The sequence below is a fragment of the Aegilops tauschii genome, chromosome 3 (genome assembly GCF_002575655.3).
Source record: "Aegilops tauschii subsp. strangulata cultivar AL8/78 chromosome 3, Aet v6.0, whole genome shotgun sequence".
Taxonomy (NCBI): domain Eukaryota; kingdom Viridiplantae; phylum Streptophyta; class Magnoliopsida; order Poales; family Poaceae; genus Aegilops; species Aegilops tauschii.
The window spans coordinates 26,536,988-26,552,081 of record NC_053037.3 but is presented as its reverse complement, the minus strand read 5'-3'; positions in this window follow the sequence as shown (position 1 = coordinate 26,552,081).

Here is a 15,094-nt window from a genome sequence, read left to right as displayed (position 1 = left end):
TGTCTACGCTCGCCGGCTTCTTCGCCGGCCGTTGGGGCCCGCCGACTGGTGGGTCCCGCCGGCTGCCGGCCTCTTGGTCGACCGGCCGGCCCCACCGCCTAGGGTCTTGTCGGCGGCTGCTTACTGTAGCCTCGCCCCTAATGACGAGGGCTTCGTTGAGGTAAGCGTGGCTACAGTGTGCCGCCTCGAGGGCTCTCACTGTAGCCTTACCTCGTCTTGTCTCCTTAATGTGGCTCATGCTTCGAGGAAGAGGGTAGCCGGCTTCTGGGGGCTGGCTACGCCCTTGGCCGACTGGGGGAGGCCGGGCCGCCTTCGCGCCTCTCTCTGGCTGAAGGGGCCCGCTGCCCGTGGGTCGTACTGGCGTCTGTCGTGGGTGACGTTGAGGCCTGCATGGCTACAGTGCCGAGCTGGACGGGAGATGGCCATCCCGTACGGCGTCCTGTGGCCACGCTCGCCTCGGGCTTCGGGGGTAGTGGGCCGTACTGTGGCCACACCCCGTCTTGTCACCGTTATGTGGGTGCAGTTTTGGTGGTTGCGGTCTTGGTCGGCTTCTTGGAGTCGGCGCTCTTCGTGGCCGGCTCTGGGAAGTCGGCGTTCTTCATGGCCGGCTCTGGGGAGTCGGCATCCTCTATGGCCGGTTCCCTGGAGTCGGCCATCCCGTGGTTATCTTGGAGGGGAGGTTGCTAAGGCTGGGCCGTCTTCTGAGAGTCGGCTTCAAAGGTAGCCGGCCAGGGAAGGCGGCCCAATGCTTGAAATGCTTGAAGGCCCAAAGGCCTGATAATTTTTTTGGAAGGGCCAGGGGCAGTCGGTTAGGCTACCCGTGGCTATTTACTCCGACAGTAGTCCCCGTAGCTGATTGGGCTTCGAGGTTGGGTAGGAGTCGAGAAGCTCGGTCAGCTTCCTATCTTGACAAGCCGGCAGCTGGGAGCCGGCCTTGGTTAGGCGCGCCGTCTTGGCCACAAATTCTGGAGTCGGAGGGCGGGAGCTCGCCAGCGCGTGCACCGGGCCGCGGGCCGGCCACTTGCCGCCTGCGAACCACGTGGCCTCTCTCGGCCAGAAAGCCTGCCAGCCCACGCGCGCGACGGGACGTCGCCGCAGGGCAGGGGCCCGCCACGTCCATGCCCGGGCCCAGGCGTGGATTCTCTGCAGCCCGAAACCGCCCGCACGTCTCCCCGCGGCAGTTTCGGCACACCTTTAGGGCGTAATAATCGCGAGTTGTGGGGGGAGTGGGTGCAGTTAATCCCACGTCTCGCCCCACGTCCGGCCTCCCCGGCTTCACCTCGCGAAGCTATAAGTAGGGGGAGAGGGAGAGCGGCAGGCTCTCACACGCTCCTCCTCCTTCCACCATCTTCTTCCTCCTGCCGTTTCTTGCAACAGCGCCTCGCCGCCGTGCTCTTCCACCACTCGTTCCTCCGCCGTCGCGCTCGTTTTCGCCATGCCCCCGCCACGGAGCAGTATGGCGGGGACTGGGACGGCTCCAACGTCCACGAGGACCACGTCGAATTCCTCCGCAAGACGCGGCGGCTGCCCGGCGCAGACAAGGTGGAGGTCCGTCTCGCGCCGGCGAAGGAGAATACACCGGAGCCGTGGGAGGGCGAGCGGGTGGTCTTCCGCTCGCATTTCTTGCGTGGCATCGGCCTGCCCGTGAGCGCCTTCTTCCGCTCCTGGCTCGAGTTCTACCAGCTCCAGCCGCACCACCTCACCCCGAACGCGGTGGTGCTGCTGTCTGCCTTCGTCACCCTGTGCGAAGGCTACCTCGGCGTCCTCCCTACCCTCGAGCTCTGGGGGGAGTTCTTCCAGTCCAAGCTGGGCACGCGCATGCAGGGCGTGCCGGCTCAGACTGGCGCCTTCATCGCGATGCGGAGGGTGGCTGCCGACAACCCCTTCCCCGTCATCACGCTGATCCAGTCGGTGAAGTTATGGCAAAAGTCGTACTTCTACGTCAGGAACATCGCCCCGCAGGGCGACTACGTCAACCTGCCGGCTTACGTAGCTGGCCCACCGGCGGGCAGGCGGCCCCAGTGGTCCTACCGGGCCGTGACGCTGACGCCGGCTGGATCCGCAGCCGTCGCCCGAGTGCGAGCGATGACCCAGTCAGAGGGCTTGTCAGGGCCCGACCTGCTGGCCGCCTTCGTCACGCGCCGGGTACTCCCGCTCCAGAGCCGCCCTCATCTGATCTGTCAGATGAGCGGCCAGCTCGATCCAAGCCGGATGTGTACCAAGGACATGCCGCACGAGGAGGTGGCCTATATGGTGAACTACCTCGCGAACTGCAAACTCTCCGAAGAGTGGCAGTTCGGCAAGGAGCCATATAGCCGAGCCAATCCGCCGCCCACGGTATGTTCTCCTTGTCTCTTCTTCTTTCTCTCAGCTTCGTCACTGAGTTCCTTTGGCCGACTCTGACTAGTCGGCTTGTCTTTGATAAAGCCCCCTTCTTCGGCCTGCCGGCGGGTCGGACGCGGAGCGCCGATTCGTCCCCGACCGGACGCAGCACGACCTGGAGGACCCCGACTTGGGGGCGGCCGCTATGGACGACAACACCGAGCCGGGTGGTGGCCAAGCCGGCGGCGAAGCAGGCGGCTCCGGGCATGGAGTCACCTTCGACGACTGGCCGGACGACGACGAGGCCGAAGTCGTCCCGCGCCGTCAGTCGGCATCTGGCCGCGGTGCGGGTTCCTCCGCTGCACCGCCTGCTTGGGGCGGCGGGCAGAAGCGTCGCGCCGCACAGGGTTTGTTCGGCAGTCGGACGAAGAAGCCCAGGGGCGGGGCGGCGGCGACCAGGCGGGAGGAGGCGGCCACGAAGGCGGCTCGCTTCCGCAAGACGGTGAAGCAACCGCAGACGGTGTCGGCGTAAGTTCAACCTCCTTCATGTACTCTTTTTTCTTTCTTTTCTCTGGTGGTTCCTGAATCCTTGTCTTTTTCTCCGAACAACCAGAGCTCCACTGTCGCTCGAGCGGGCGGCTGCCGCCTCTGTCGTTGAGTCGCCGAGGGGGTCTGGGAGCACCACTCGTCGCGTGGACCCCCGAGCCGACCTTCAGGCGGCGACGGAACGGAACGCGCGGGAGGCGCGGGAGGAGCGGGAGGCGCGGGAGGCGGAGGCACGGAAGGCGGCGCAGGAGGAGGAGGCGGCAAAGGCACGCGCCGATGCCGCAGCCAAGGCCCAAGCGGAGGCTGCAGCTGCAGCGATGGCGGAGGGGGCCCTGTTGGTCACCCCACTGCGCGTCGCAGCGCCCGGGGCCCCGGAGCCCCCGCCAGAAGAGGCCGGCGGCGACCAGCCGGGGCTGGAGAGGGATGACGGCGTCGTCATCCTGGAGAGGGCGCCGGTGCCGACCCCGCCGACTGGGGCGGCTCAAGGCGGCCGGCCTGATCTGCCGCCTGCGCAGTCGGTGGGGGGCGAGCCAGCCGCGAGGACTGAGCTGGCGGTCCGGATGCCGCCGAGCCGGCGCGCGGGGAAGGCTGCGTCGGAGCCACAGAAGGCTGCGTCGGAGCCGCAGTTGGCCGCGGGCTCCAGCTCGTCGGCCCAGGATGGGGAGGCGGCCAGCGCCACCTCGGGGTGGACGTCGGGCGGAGGGTCGGCCGTGATGAACGTGGCCGCGCAGGACGTCCGGACCCGACTCCAGGCCCAGGCTACGGCGCTGAGGCAGTACACCGACGAGTTCCTTGCAACGCGGGCGGCCATCCGGGTTAGGCTTCTTATCTTGCTTCTTCTTGATCTTGGTTTCTTCTTGATCTTGGTTTCTTCTTGATCTTGGTTTCTTCCGTGGGGGCGCGTCAGCGCACCTACTGGGTGTACTCCCCGAGTTCCGAGTCGGCTGCTGAGCAGGCGGTTTGGAACTTCTTAGTGGATTTGGCTTTGCTATTCTTGTTCTTACTTCGATCTTCTGCCTATCTTGCAGGACTACCACAATCTTCGTGCGGCCGCCTTCAACTCCCAGGCTCGGGAGCTGACCCAGAAGACCGCCGACCTTACTGAGAGCCGGGGTAAGTGCTTTGTTCTTTATCTCACGTGGGGGCGCGTCAGCGCACCCACTGGGTGTAGTCCCCGAGATTCGGGCCGACTGCTGAGCTGTCGGGTCGGATCTTCCTTGAGGACTTCCTCTAATTGTTTCTTCTTTTTCTGCCGTCTCTGCAGCGGCCAACGCCGGTCTGAGGGCATAGCTGGGAGAGTCTCAGACTGCCCTTCGTGTCAAAGAGGCCGAGCTTGCCGCCTTGGTGCAGGAGCGCGACCGCCTGGCCAAGAAGTTGGCCGACCAGGAGGAGGGCCACAAGGCGGCTCTGAAGGCGGTGCAGGACCGCGAGGCCACCCTCCAGGCCGAGTACGAGACGGAAGCGGCTGGCTGGGCTGAAGCGAGGCAGACTCTGATCTCTGGCAATGGTCAGATCGATGATCTGGTCGACGGTAAGCCGCCTGCTTCTTCGTCCTTTCTTGCCGTCTGCCACTTTTGGCTCGTTTTCTGACTTGCTGTTTTCTCTTCTCTCTCTTTCTTTCTTGCGCAGAGTACTTCCCTGGCTACTCTACCGTCGCCAACCAGATCATCGAGGCCCGCCGCCAAGCGCGAAGGCAGGCTGGCTTCGAGATTTCGCCAAGTGCTGGCCGTTCGCTGGAGGAGCAGCTCTTGGCGATCCAGGCCCGTATCCAGCCGGCTCACCGACTGCTCCGCCGGCTTCAGCGTGCCGGGGCGCAAGTATTGGCCGCCCTCTGGCCCGGCGCGGTGGTTCCCCACACCCCCAGTCGGACTGCCGACTGGCTGGAGGTGGCGGTTGGTCGCTTCGAAGCCTGGAAGGCCTCGGCAGCTCGGTCCGGCGCCAGGCGGGCGCTGGAGTTCGTCAAGGCCTGGTACCCGGGCCTGAGCCTGGACCAGCTGGCTACCTGGCGGCAGCAAGCCGACATGGAGCTGGAGCCGGCGCGGCCGGCTATCATCCGGCGGGCTTCGGCGATCGCCGACTACACCGACACCAGTGTCTTCACCCCTGAGGTGGATGACAACGGCATCGCCCAGCCGGAGGAGTGGTTCGGGCTGAACCCGGTAGACGGTGAAGACTCGGCGGAGGAGATCGACTCCAGCGACGAGGGCGAGGAGGAGGAGGAGGAAGATGAAGACGCCGAGCCGGATGGTCGAGCGGCCAACCAGCCTCAGCCTGACCGCGCCTCCAGCACCACGTCACGCACGGGTGCGTCGCCCGTCACTGGTGGTGACCAAGCCGTGACCCGCTAGCCGGCCACTCCTTCAGCCGGCGATGCCATCTCCACCAATCAGCCTGGCTCCCGCACCGCGCCTTAGTCTAGCCTGCTTATCTTTTGTTTTCCTGTCTTGTCACTTTTGGAACAATATTCTGTTGAGTCTGCACAATTCCACCCACTGGGGGTGTATTCAAACTATGTCGATTTCCAGCCTGTTGGGGGCTTTATATGTATATATAACTTATGCATGCATTTGGCTTTTCCTTGTTCTTTGCTTTTCATCCTTCTGCTGTTTCCTTTGCCGCCCTCCCTTGGTTGCCGCCTCCCCAGACAGACAGTTGCTCTGCAATCTGTTGCTGGAGAAGTGCTTGGCCAATTGGGAGGGCAAGTACTCTAGCTTTGTTGGATTAGAGCTAAGTGTTTAGGAAGCCAGCCAGCCGGCTGTTCTGACAGCCGGCAAGCGTGGTTGGAGGCCGTCTTTTTGCTATATAAGTTCGTTAGTCCTTAGCCATTTTTCGTGTGGGCATCCTTTCTGCCTTGGCTCTTGCTAGTCTAGCAGTCGGTTCTTCGAGCTGCGACTTTCAACAAGAGAGGATTCGGGAGCCGGCACACTACTTGTCTGACTTCAGGTATAACTTTTAATATAGCTTAAGGCGGCCAGTCCCCGGGCCGACTAGTCGAACCCGGTGCCAGACGAGAAATCAAATGTAATAATACATTCATGGATATGACACTCGTCATTCATAGATAAATAAAGGCAGTCCCCGAGTACTGTTCGGGGAGCCTGTTGGTTCGTACTTAATACAAAAAGGGTAGCGTGATACATACTGCTTTCAACTGTAAAATCTTCTCAGGAGGTTCGCGTTCCATGGTCGCTCTGACTCCTTGCCGGAGTCATCTCTCTTGCGTGCTCTTGGTTTTTGCGCGTCGATCAAGTAGTAGGAGTCGTTGCCGAGTGCCTTGCTGACGACGAAGGGGCCTTCCCAAGGGGCCGAGAGCTTGTGCTGGCTGGCTGTTCGCTGGATCAGCCGAAGCACAAGGTCGCCCTCTTGGAAGGATCTTGGCTTGACCTTGCGGTTGTGGTAGCGGCGCAGCCCTTGCTGGTAAATGGCGGACCGGCTGAGTGCTAACAGCCGGCCTTCTTCTAGTAGGTCGACGCCGTCTTCTCTTGCTTCCTTGGCCTCCGCCTCCGTGTACATGGTGATTCGAGGCGAGTCAAACTCGATGTCTGTTGGGATGACAGCCTCGGCACCATATACAAGGAAGAATGGAGTGAAGCTAGTTGACTTGTTGGGTGTAGTGCGCAGACTCCAGAGGACAGCCGGCAGCTCATCGAGCCAGCAGCCGGCCGATCGCTCCAGTGGTACAACCAGTCGAGGCTTGATGCCGGAGAGGATGAGTCCATTTGCTCGCTCGACCTGGCCGTTTGACTGCGGGTGGGCAACGGACGCTAAGTCCAGTCGGATGCCCTACGTCGCGCAGAAACGTGCCAGTGCTCCTTTGGCAAAGTTCATGCCGTTGTCGGTGATGATGCTGTGCGGCACACCGTACCGAGTAGTGATGTCAGTGATGAATGTCACGGCAGTCGGCCCGTTCAGCTTCTTGATCGGCTTCGCTTCGATCCACTTGGTGAACTTGTCCACGGAGACAAGCAGGTGTGTCAGGCCGCCGCGGGCTGTCTTGAAAGGGCCCACCATGTCCAGTCCCCAGACGGCAAAAGGCCATGTGAGGGGAATGGTCTTGAGTGCAGAAGCCGGCAGGTGTTGCTTGGAACTGAAAACTTGGCATCCTCTGCAGCTCTTGACTATTTCTTTGGCATCTTCCAAGGCAGTCGGCCAAAAGAAACCATGGCGGAAAGCCTTGGCCACAAGTGATCTTGAGGCTGCGTGGCGGCCGCATTCGCCTTGGTGGATATCCTTGAGGATTGCCACTCCTTTTTTTGGCTCGACACAACGTCGGAAGACTCCAGTGATGCTGCGCTTCACAAGCTCTCTATTGATTATTGCATATGCTCCGGCTCGTTGTTGCACTAGTCTTGCTGAGATCTCATCAGCCGGCAGCTCTCTGCTGACTAGGAATCTGAGGATGGGCTGGGCCCAAGATGGAGCTGTGACTTCTTCTTCTGTTAGTGTAGCCACCATGACTCGGGTGGGTGGGTTGGGTGGCGTGGAGTTGGAGTCGGCCACCGCTTCTTGCGTTGCTGCAATCCCTGGGCCGACTACTGCAGTCCCCGGGCCAGATGCGACTACGGCAGTCCCCGGGCCAGTTGTCGAAGTCCCCGTGCCGCCTGCGGGGTCCCTCCAGTCGGATCCGGCTGCATCTGGCACAGGCGGTACGAAGATTGAGTCCGACTCTGGAGACGGCTTGATGGACGGCTTGAGGAGGCGCTGGAGGGAGACGCCAGTCGGTATGGCTTGTCGGGTGGAGCCGATCCGTGCTAGGGCATCTGCTTGGTCGTTGTCGGCCCTTGGCACGTGAAGGAACTCGCACCCTTCGAAGTACCCGCTGATCTGCTGGACGAGGAATCGATAGCTCGCCATGTTCGCGTCCTTGGCGTCCCAGTCGCCAGACGACTGCTGGACCACCAAGTCTGAGTCGCCGTAACACAGGATCCGGCGTATGCCGAGTTCTTTGGCCAGCCGGAGCCCGTGTACGAGCGCCTCGTACTCGGCCACGTTGTTGGAGGCGGCGAAGTGGATCTGCAGCGTGTACTTGAGCTTGTCGCCTTTGGGAGAGGTGAGGACGATGCCGGCTCCCAAGCCGGTGCGCATCTTGGACCCGTCAAAGAGCATCCGCCAATGGGTAGAGTCAGGAGCCGGCGGTAGGTACTGGGTCTCGGCCCAGTCGACGAGGAAGTCGGCCAATGCTTGGGACTTGATGGCGGTGCGGGGTTGGTAGAAGATCGTGTAGGGCGCTAGTGCAATGGCCCATTTAGCCACCCGGCCGGATGCATCCCGGCTGCCTATGATCTCGGCGAGCGGGGCGGTGCACACGACCGTGATGGGATGCTCTTGGAAGTAGGGCTTCAGTTTCTTGGCAGCGAAGTACACCCCATAGCACATCTTCTCGTAGTGCGGGTAGTTTTGCTTTGAGCTGGATAGCACTTCGCTGAGATAGTACACTGGCCTCTGGACTAGCTGGGCTCGGCCTTCTTCCGGGCGCTGGACCACAACAACAGTACTGACCACTCGGCTAGTCGCGGCGATGTAGAGGAGCATGGGCTCCTTTACAGTCGGCGCTGCCAGGACAGGCGGAGTGGTCAGCATTTTCTTCAACTCATGGAAGGCTTGGTCGGCTTGATCATTCCACTCGAAGTGAGTGGACTTCTTCATGAGTCGGTACAGGGGGAGAGCCTTCTCTCCTAGTCGGCTGATAAAGCGATTCAGGGAGGCTAAGCACCCGGTGAACTTCTGCACATCTCGCAGTTTGGTGGGAATCTCCATCCTCTCGATGGCCTTGATCTTCACATGGTTGCACTCGATGCCGCGTTTGGAGACCAGGAAGCCTAGCAGCTGGCCGGCTGGTACTCCAAACACGCACTTCTTAGGGTTGAGCTTGATTTGGAATCGGCGCAAGTTGGCAAATGTTTCTTTCAGGTCTTCCAGCAGGGTGCCGCGCTTCTCTGTCTTCACCACAATGTCGTCTACATAGACGTGGGCATTTCTGCCGAGTTGTTTCAAGAGGCATTTCTGCATGCAACGCTGAAAAGTGGCACCGGCATTCCTCAAGCCGAATGTCATAGTCAGGTAACAGAAAGCTCCAAATGGTGTGATGAAGGCAGTCTTCAGGCGGTTTGCTGGGTCCAACTTGATCTGATGGTACCCTGAGTAGGCATCCAAAAAGCTCAACAGCTCGCATCCGGCTGTGGAGTCTATCACTTGGTCAATCCGTGGCAAAGCAAACGGATCCTTTGGGCAGGCCTTGTTGAGGCTAGTGTAGTCTATGCACATGCGCCACTTGTTATTCTTCTTCAGAACCAGAACTGGGTTGGCAAGCCATTCTGGAAAAAACACTTCCATGATGAAGCCAGCGGCAAGGAGCCGGGCTATTTCTTCTCCCACGATTCTTCTCTTCTCTTCTGACAGTCGGCGGAGGGGTTGCTTGACCGGCTTCTCGTCGGCTCGGACATGTAATTTGTGCTCGGCGAAATCCTTCGGGACACCCGGCATGTCCTTTGGGGACCATGCAAAAATGTCTCGATTCTCACGGAGGAAGTCGACGAGCTCGCCTTCCTATTTACTGTCCAAGTTCGCCCCAATGACAGCGAACCTCTCCGGATTCTCCGGGTCCAGAGGTATCTTCTTCGTCTCTTTGGCAGGCTGGAAGGAGCCCTGCGCATCACTATCTTTGGGGTTGGGGGACAGGGCCGGCTGCTTGCCGGCCATGGCCACAACCCGCTCCAGCATCTTCTTCTCTTTTGCCACCACGAGGGACTCGGCCAGCCGGCTACTGGCCATGGCACACTCGATGGACTTCTTGTAATCGCCGGCTACTGTGATGATCCCCTTCGAGCTCGGCATCTTCATCTTCAGGTAGGCGTAGTGGGGCACAACCATGAACTTGGCCAGAGCAGGTCGACCAAGCAAAGCATGGTAGGGGTTCTCCAGATCCACTACTTCGAACCAGATCGCTTCTCGGCGAAAATGATCTTTGTCTCCGAAGAGAACGTCCATTTTAATCTTGCCGATTGGGGAGCAAGACAAGCCGGGGACAATACCATGGAACACGGTTCGGCTCGGCATGAGCTGCTTCACCTTGATGTTCAGTTTCTCCATGGTATCGCGGTACAGTATATTGATGCTGCTTCCGCCATCTATCAGGACATGGGAGAATCGGGCAGCTTGCCTCTCCGTCGCGAGGGTAACATCCAAGACCAGTGCATAGGAGCCAGGGGATGGCATCACCTCTGGGTGGTCGGCCTGGCTCCAGCTGATTGGCTTCTCTGACCAGTGCATGAACTCGGGAGCGCTAGAGGCGTTTGCATAGACCTCTTGATGCTGTCGGCGCCGACTACGCTTGTCATCGGCTTGGCTGGTGAAGACGACGTAGGCGGCGTGCTCTTCAGGGAACTCGTCTTGGATGGCTCCGACTGCCGGACGAGCCGCCGGCGGCTGGGGGGCTGGAGGCGGCGGGCCGGGAGGCGGAGGCGGCAACAACCCTTCGCCCTTGGAGATTCGCGTCAGCCAGTGGCATTTTTGGGTCGTGTGGTTGGACGGCTTCGCGCCGCTGTGGAACTTGCAGGGGGCGTCGAGAGTCTGCTCGTAAGAGAAAGCCGGCTGCCAAGCCGGCCTGCCACCCTTCTTCTTGGGAGCGGGCCGCTCTTCGGGCTGCTCATCTTCAACTGTGGCCACCTGCCGACTGGTGGAAGTCGGCATGGGGGCCTTGCGCTTGTGGTCATTCTGGTAGGGGCGCCGATTGGAGTCGCCAGCTGGCGTCTTGGGAACCGGAGCGAGCACCTTCCTAGAGGCGTCCACTCGGAGCTCGGTCTTCATCGAGGAGTCGGCCGTGGCGTACTTGTCCGCGATGACCAGCAGTTCGTCGAGGGTAGCCGGCTCGTCGCAGAGGAGTCGGTGCTTGAGGAGGGTGCCCTCTCGGCACCCGGCTGTGAAGTACTCGATGGCCTGAACCTCGTGCACTACTTCGCAGGTCGACTCATTGGGTCCTTGGACGCACAGGGAGAGCTGGCGAGGCTTGGGAGGCCGCTTATACGTGCTGGTGAAGTTGTGGACGAAGACTTCCGTGAAGTCCAGCCAGTTGTTGATGCTATAGGGCTTGAGGCTGTTGAGCCATGTGCGCGCCGTGCCTTGCAGCATGAGGGGGACGTACTTCACGGCGACGCGCCGATTGCCATTGGCTATGCTGACAGCAGTGGAGTAGTCGATGAGCCAATCTTCCGGCTTCACGGAGCCGTTGTACTTGGGCGTGTCTCTGGGGAGCGAGAACCCTTTGGGGAAGGGCTCGTCGCGGATGCGGGGGCCAAAGCATGGCGGGCCGAAATCGTCTTCTTCTTCTAACGCCAAGGATCGAGCAAGGCGGTCGATCCGATGGCGGGCGTCGTTCTCGCCGACTCCTTCTCGGCGGCCGAGTCGGTCGCCAAGAGTCGGGTGCATGACGGGCGGCGGGGTGAGGCGTCTCTCTCTTCGAGGCGGGGGAGGAGGCAGGTTTCCTTGGCGCTCCACCGCTCGAGGACGGCCTTCCGCGTCGCGCTCTATGGTGATACGAGTCCGGCTGCGGCTAGCAGCCTGCTCCTTGTCTTTCTTCTGGCGGGCGCCGCTCGCAGTCGGCGAGCGGGACGTCGCGGCGTGCTCTTGGCGCGGGGGGTGACTCTCGGCGCGGGCGCCGGCTTTGTGCCGTTCTGCAGCCGCGTCGATCAGCTGCTGGATCTGTCTTGTCATGTAGGGGAGCTCGTCGGCTCCCAGCCCATTCAGCTCTTCGGCGGCCGCCTGAGCGGCTCGCAGATTCTCGAGCGGGGTGGCGTAGACGGGGCGATCTGCCCCCAGCATGCTGGCAATGACCGCGCCGCGCTTCTGGACGAAGCCGGGTCGGCTCGGCCCGCTAGGCGGCGGCGTACCGAAGGCAGCGCGGTCGACTTCGCGCTGGTGGGCCTCGGTGAGGCGTCTCATCGAGGCTATCTTCTGGCCCTCCGCGATGAGGGCGAGGCGGCGTGCCTCCAGGGTCTCGGCGTCGGCGTCGGCCGGGATGGGGACGGAGAGGTCGCGCATCGCCGCTTGCAGGGCGTCGTGGGCGTCCTCGCCCGAGTTGGCGACGTGGCTGATGACCAACACTTCGGTGACAGTGCTGCTGCCACTGTCAGCTCGAGGGAGAGGGTCGTCGAAGACCACCACGTCGGAGGGGTAGGCGTCAAGCGATGTTGTGTCGGAGTCGACGAGCATCGGGTCGGTAGAGCCGACCGACTCCACATCTACAGCAGGCTCGCTAGAGACGTGAATCTGGTCGAGGAGGCTGACGAGGCGGCTCTCGGGGTAGTCCGTGCCCGCGTCGGACGCGGGCTCGTCGAAGATGCGAGTCTCGCCGAGAAGATCGGCGAGGCAGCTCGCCGCGCAGGCGTCGTCGACGCCTTGCAGCGTGTCGAGGCAAACGCCATCGGGCGCAGCAGGCTGGCTGCGCTCGCGGGGGAGGAAGAGGGTTCCCGTCCAGAACAGGTCTCCGGACGATGGTGCACCTGGCCCACGGTGGGCGCCAAATGTCGGGTGGTAGGTGCGACATATGCCAACGAATGGCTGATCATAGTGGGTGCCAGTAAGACGTCGCCGGTGCCTGGAAACGGGATCAGGCGAAGACATGCACGCCGGCAAATCTTACCCAGGTTCGGGGCTCTCCGAGGAGATAACACCCCTAGTCCTGCTCTGCGGGGTCTCCGCATGATCACTAGATCAGAAAGAGTAGCTACAAATGCTCCTAGAGCCGCTCGGTTCAAGGGAGAAGAAGAGCAAGGCTAGCTCTTGCTTCCCTCTCTCTATGGTGTGTGTGCGATGCTCAGAAGCCAACCCTTTGCATGGGTGCCCCGGGGGGTTTATATAGGCCTACCCCCCGGGGGTACAATTGTAATCCGGCTGGGCGCTGGTCCCAGCCGTCAGTGTCTACGCTCGCCGGCTTCTCCGCCGGCCGTTGGGGCCCGCCGACTGGTGGGTCCCGCCGGCTTCCGGCCTCTTGGTCGACCGGCCGGCCCCACCGCCTAGGGTCTTGTCGACGGCTGCTTACTGTAGCCTCGCCCCTGATGACGAGGGCTTCGTTGAGGTAAGCATGGCTACAGTGTGCCGCCTCGAGGGCTCTCACTGTAGCCTTACCTCGTCTTGTCTCCTTAATGTGGCTCATGCTTCGAGGAAGGGGGTAGCCGGCTTCTGGGGGCTGGCTACGCCCTTGGCCGACTGGGGGAGGCTGGGCCGCCTTCGTGCCTCTCTCTGGCTGAAGGGGCCCGCTGCCCGTGGGTCGTACTGGCGTCTGTCGTGGGTGACGTTGAGGCCTGCATGGCTACAGTGCCGAGCCGGACGGGAGATGGCCATCCCGTACGGCGTCCTGTGGCCACGCTCGCCTCGGGCTTCGGGGGTAGTGGGCCGTACTGTGGCCACACCCCGTCTTGTCACCGTTATGTGGGTGCAGTTTTGGTGGTTCCGGTCTTGGCCGGCTTCTTGGAGTCGGCGCTCTTCGTGGCCGGCTCTGGGAAGTCGGCGTTCTTCATGGCCGGCTCTGGGGAGTCGGCATCCTCTATGGCCGGCTCCCTGGAGTCGGCCATCCCGTGGTTATCTTGGAGGGGAGGTTGCTGAGGCTGGGTCGTCTTCTGAGAGTCGGCTTCAAAGGTAGCCGGCCAGGGAAGGCGGCCCAATGCTTGAAATGCTTGAAGGCCCAAAGGCCTGATAATTTTTTTGGAAGGGCCAGGGGTAGTCGGTTAGGCTACTCGTGGCTATTTACTCCGACACTTGAATTTTAAACGTTTTTTCATAAAGCTCCTAACTTTTTTGGAATCAACCCACAATGTTGACCCCAATAAACCCCGAACATTCGGATTTTAAACATGCCATCTTGAACGTTTTTTCATGGCAAGTTGACGCGAGGTGGCAACTTTAGTTGTTACAACATGGCAACGTTGTTCCAATTGGGTTTTTTGTTTGCAAATTGCCATGATTGTCAACCTCGCGTGAACTGAAGTTATCATGAGAAACGTTCGGGCTGCCATGCTTAAAATCCGAACGTTCGGTATTTATCATTTTCGATCTCTAAAAGCGGTTTCCTCTCGGTCTCCCGTCTGGCACAAAGCTATGGGCCAGGAAAACGGTTTTCACATAGGTTCCTCACCTCACGTACGTGTTTGTAGGAGTTGTTGCTGCGCGTGCAGGAATTCACCAGGAAATTATATCAGAGCCTCGACGATCACCTTTTTGGTAATTTCGGATCCAACCACACTTGAAGCGCTCACAGTCCAAGAAGCGCTATCTTTAGCGGATGATCTCTATGAATGGAGAATCTATATGCCATGAAAAACGTTCGGGCTGCCATGCTTAAAATCCGAACATTCGATATTTATCAGTTTTGATCTCGAAAAGAGGTTCCCTCTCGGTCTCCCGTCTGGCACGCAGCTATGGGACAGGAAAACGGTTTTCACATAGGTTCCTCACCCCTCACATACGTGTTTGTAGGAGTTCTTGCTGCGTGTGCAGGGATTCAGAGGGAAATTAAATCGAAGCCTCGACGATCACCTTTTTGGGAATTTCGGATCTAAGCACACTTGAAGCCCTCACAGTCCAAGAAGCACTATCTCTAGCAGATGATCTCTACGAATGGAGAATCTATATTGCCTCAGATTGCAAAACTATAGTCGACGACATCAAGCAGAGAAGTGCGGCAGTTTATGGTGTGATTATTCAGGAAATCATAGTTCATTCTAATATTTTTACTACTTGTATTTTTAGTCATGAGTTTAGGACCTTGAATACCGAGGCTCACAATTTAGCGAAACATCTCTTACACTCGGTGTTGGTCGTTATGTTTGGTTAGTCAACCAAGTTGATCTTACCTTCGTCTCTGTAAACATTGTGATGTTTTAGATAAAGGCTCCACGAGATTGCCTAAAAAAACGTGTGTCTGTGTTGACGCTTGTACTACTAGGAAACCAATCCTTCAGTGTGTCTCCCTCACGATCACGACTCGCAGTCGAACCTTCCCTAACACTTTCCATAAGGACCGTGATAAATGCAACACATGTGCCACGAATACATGACAACTCCGAACATTTTTTATGGCAAGTTTAGTGACGCAAAATGGCTACTTTAGTTATCAAGCATGACAACTTCATTTTCAGAAGGCAAGTTTCATTTTTTTGTCTTTTTAGGATATCAACTTCAATTGTAAAAAAACATCAGGGCCGGAGTGCTTCGTACCATAGGTGTGGCACTT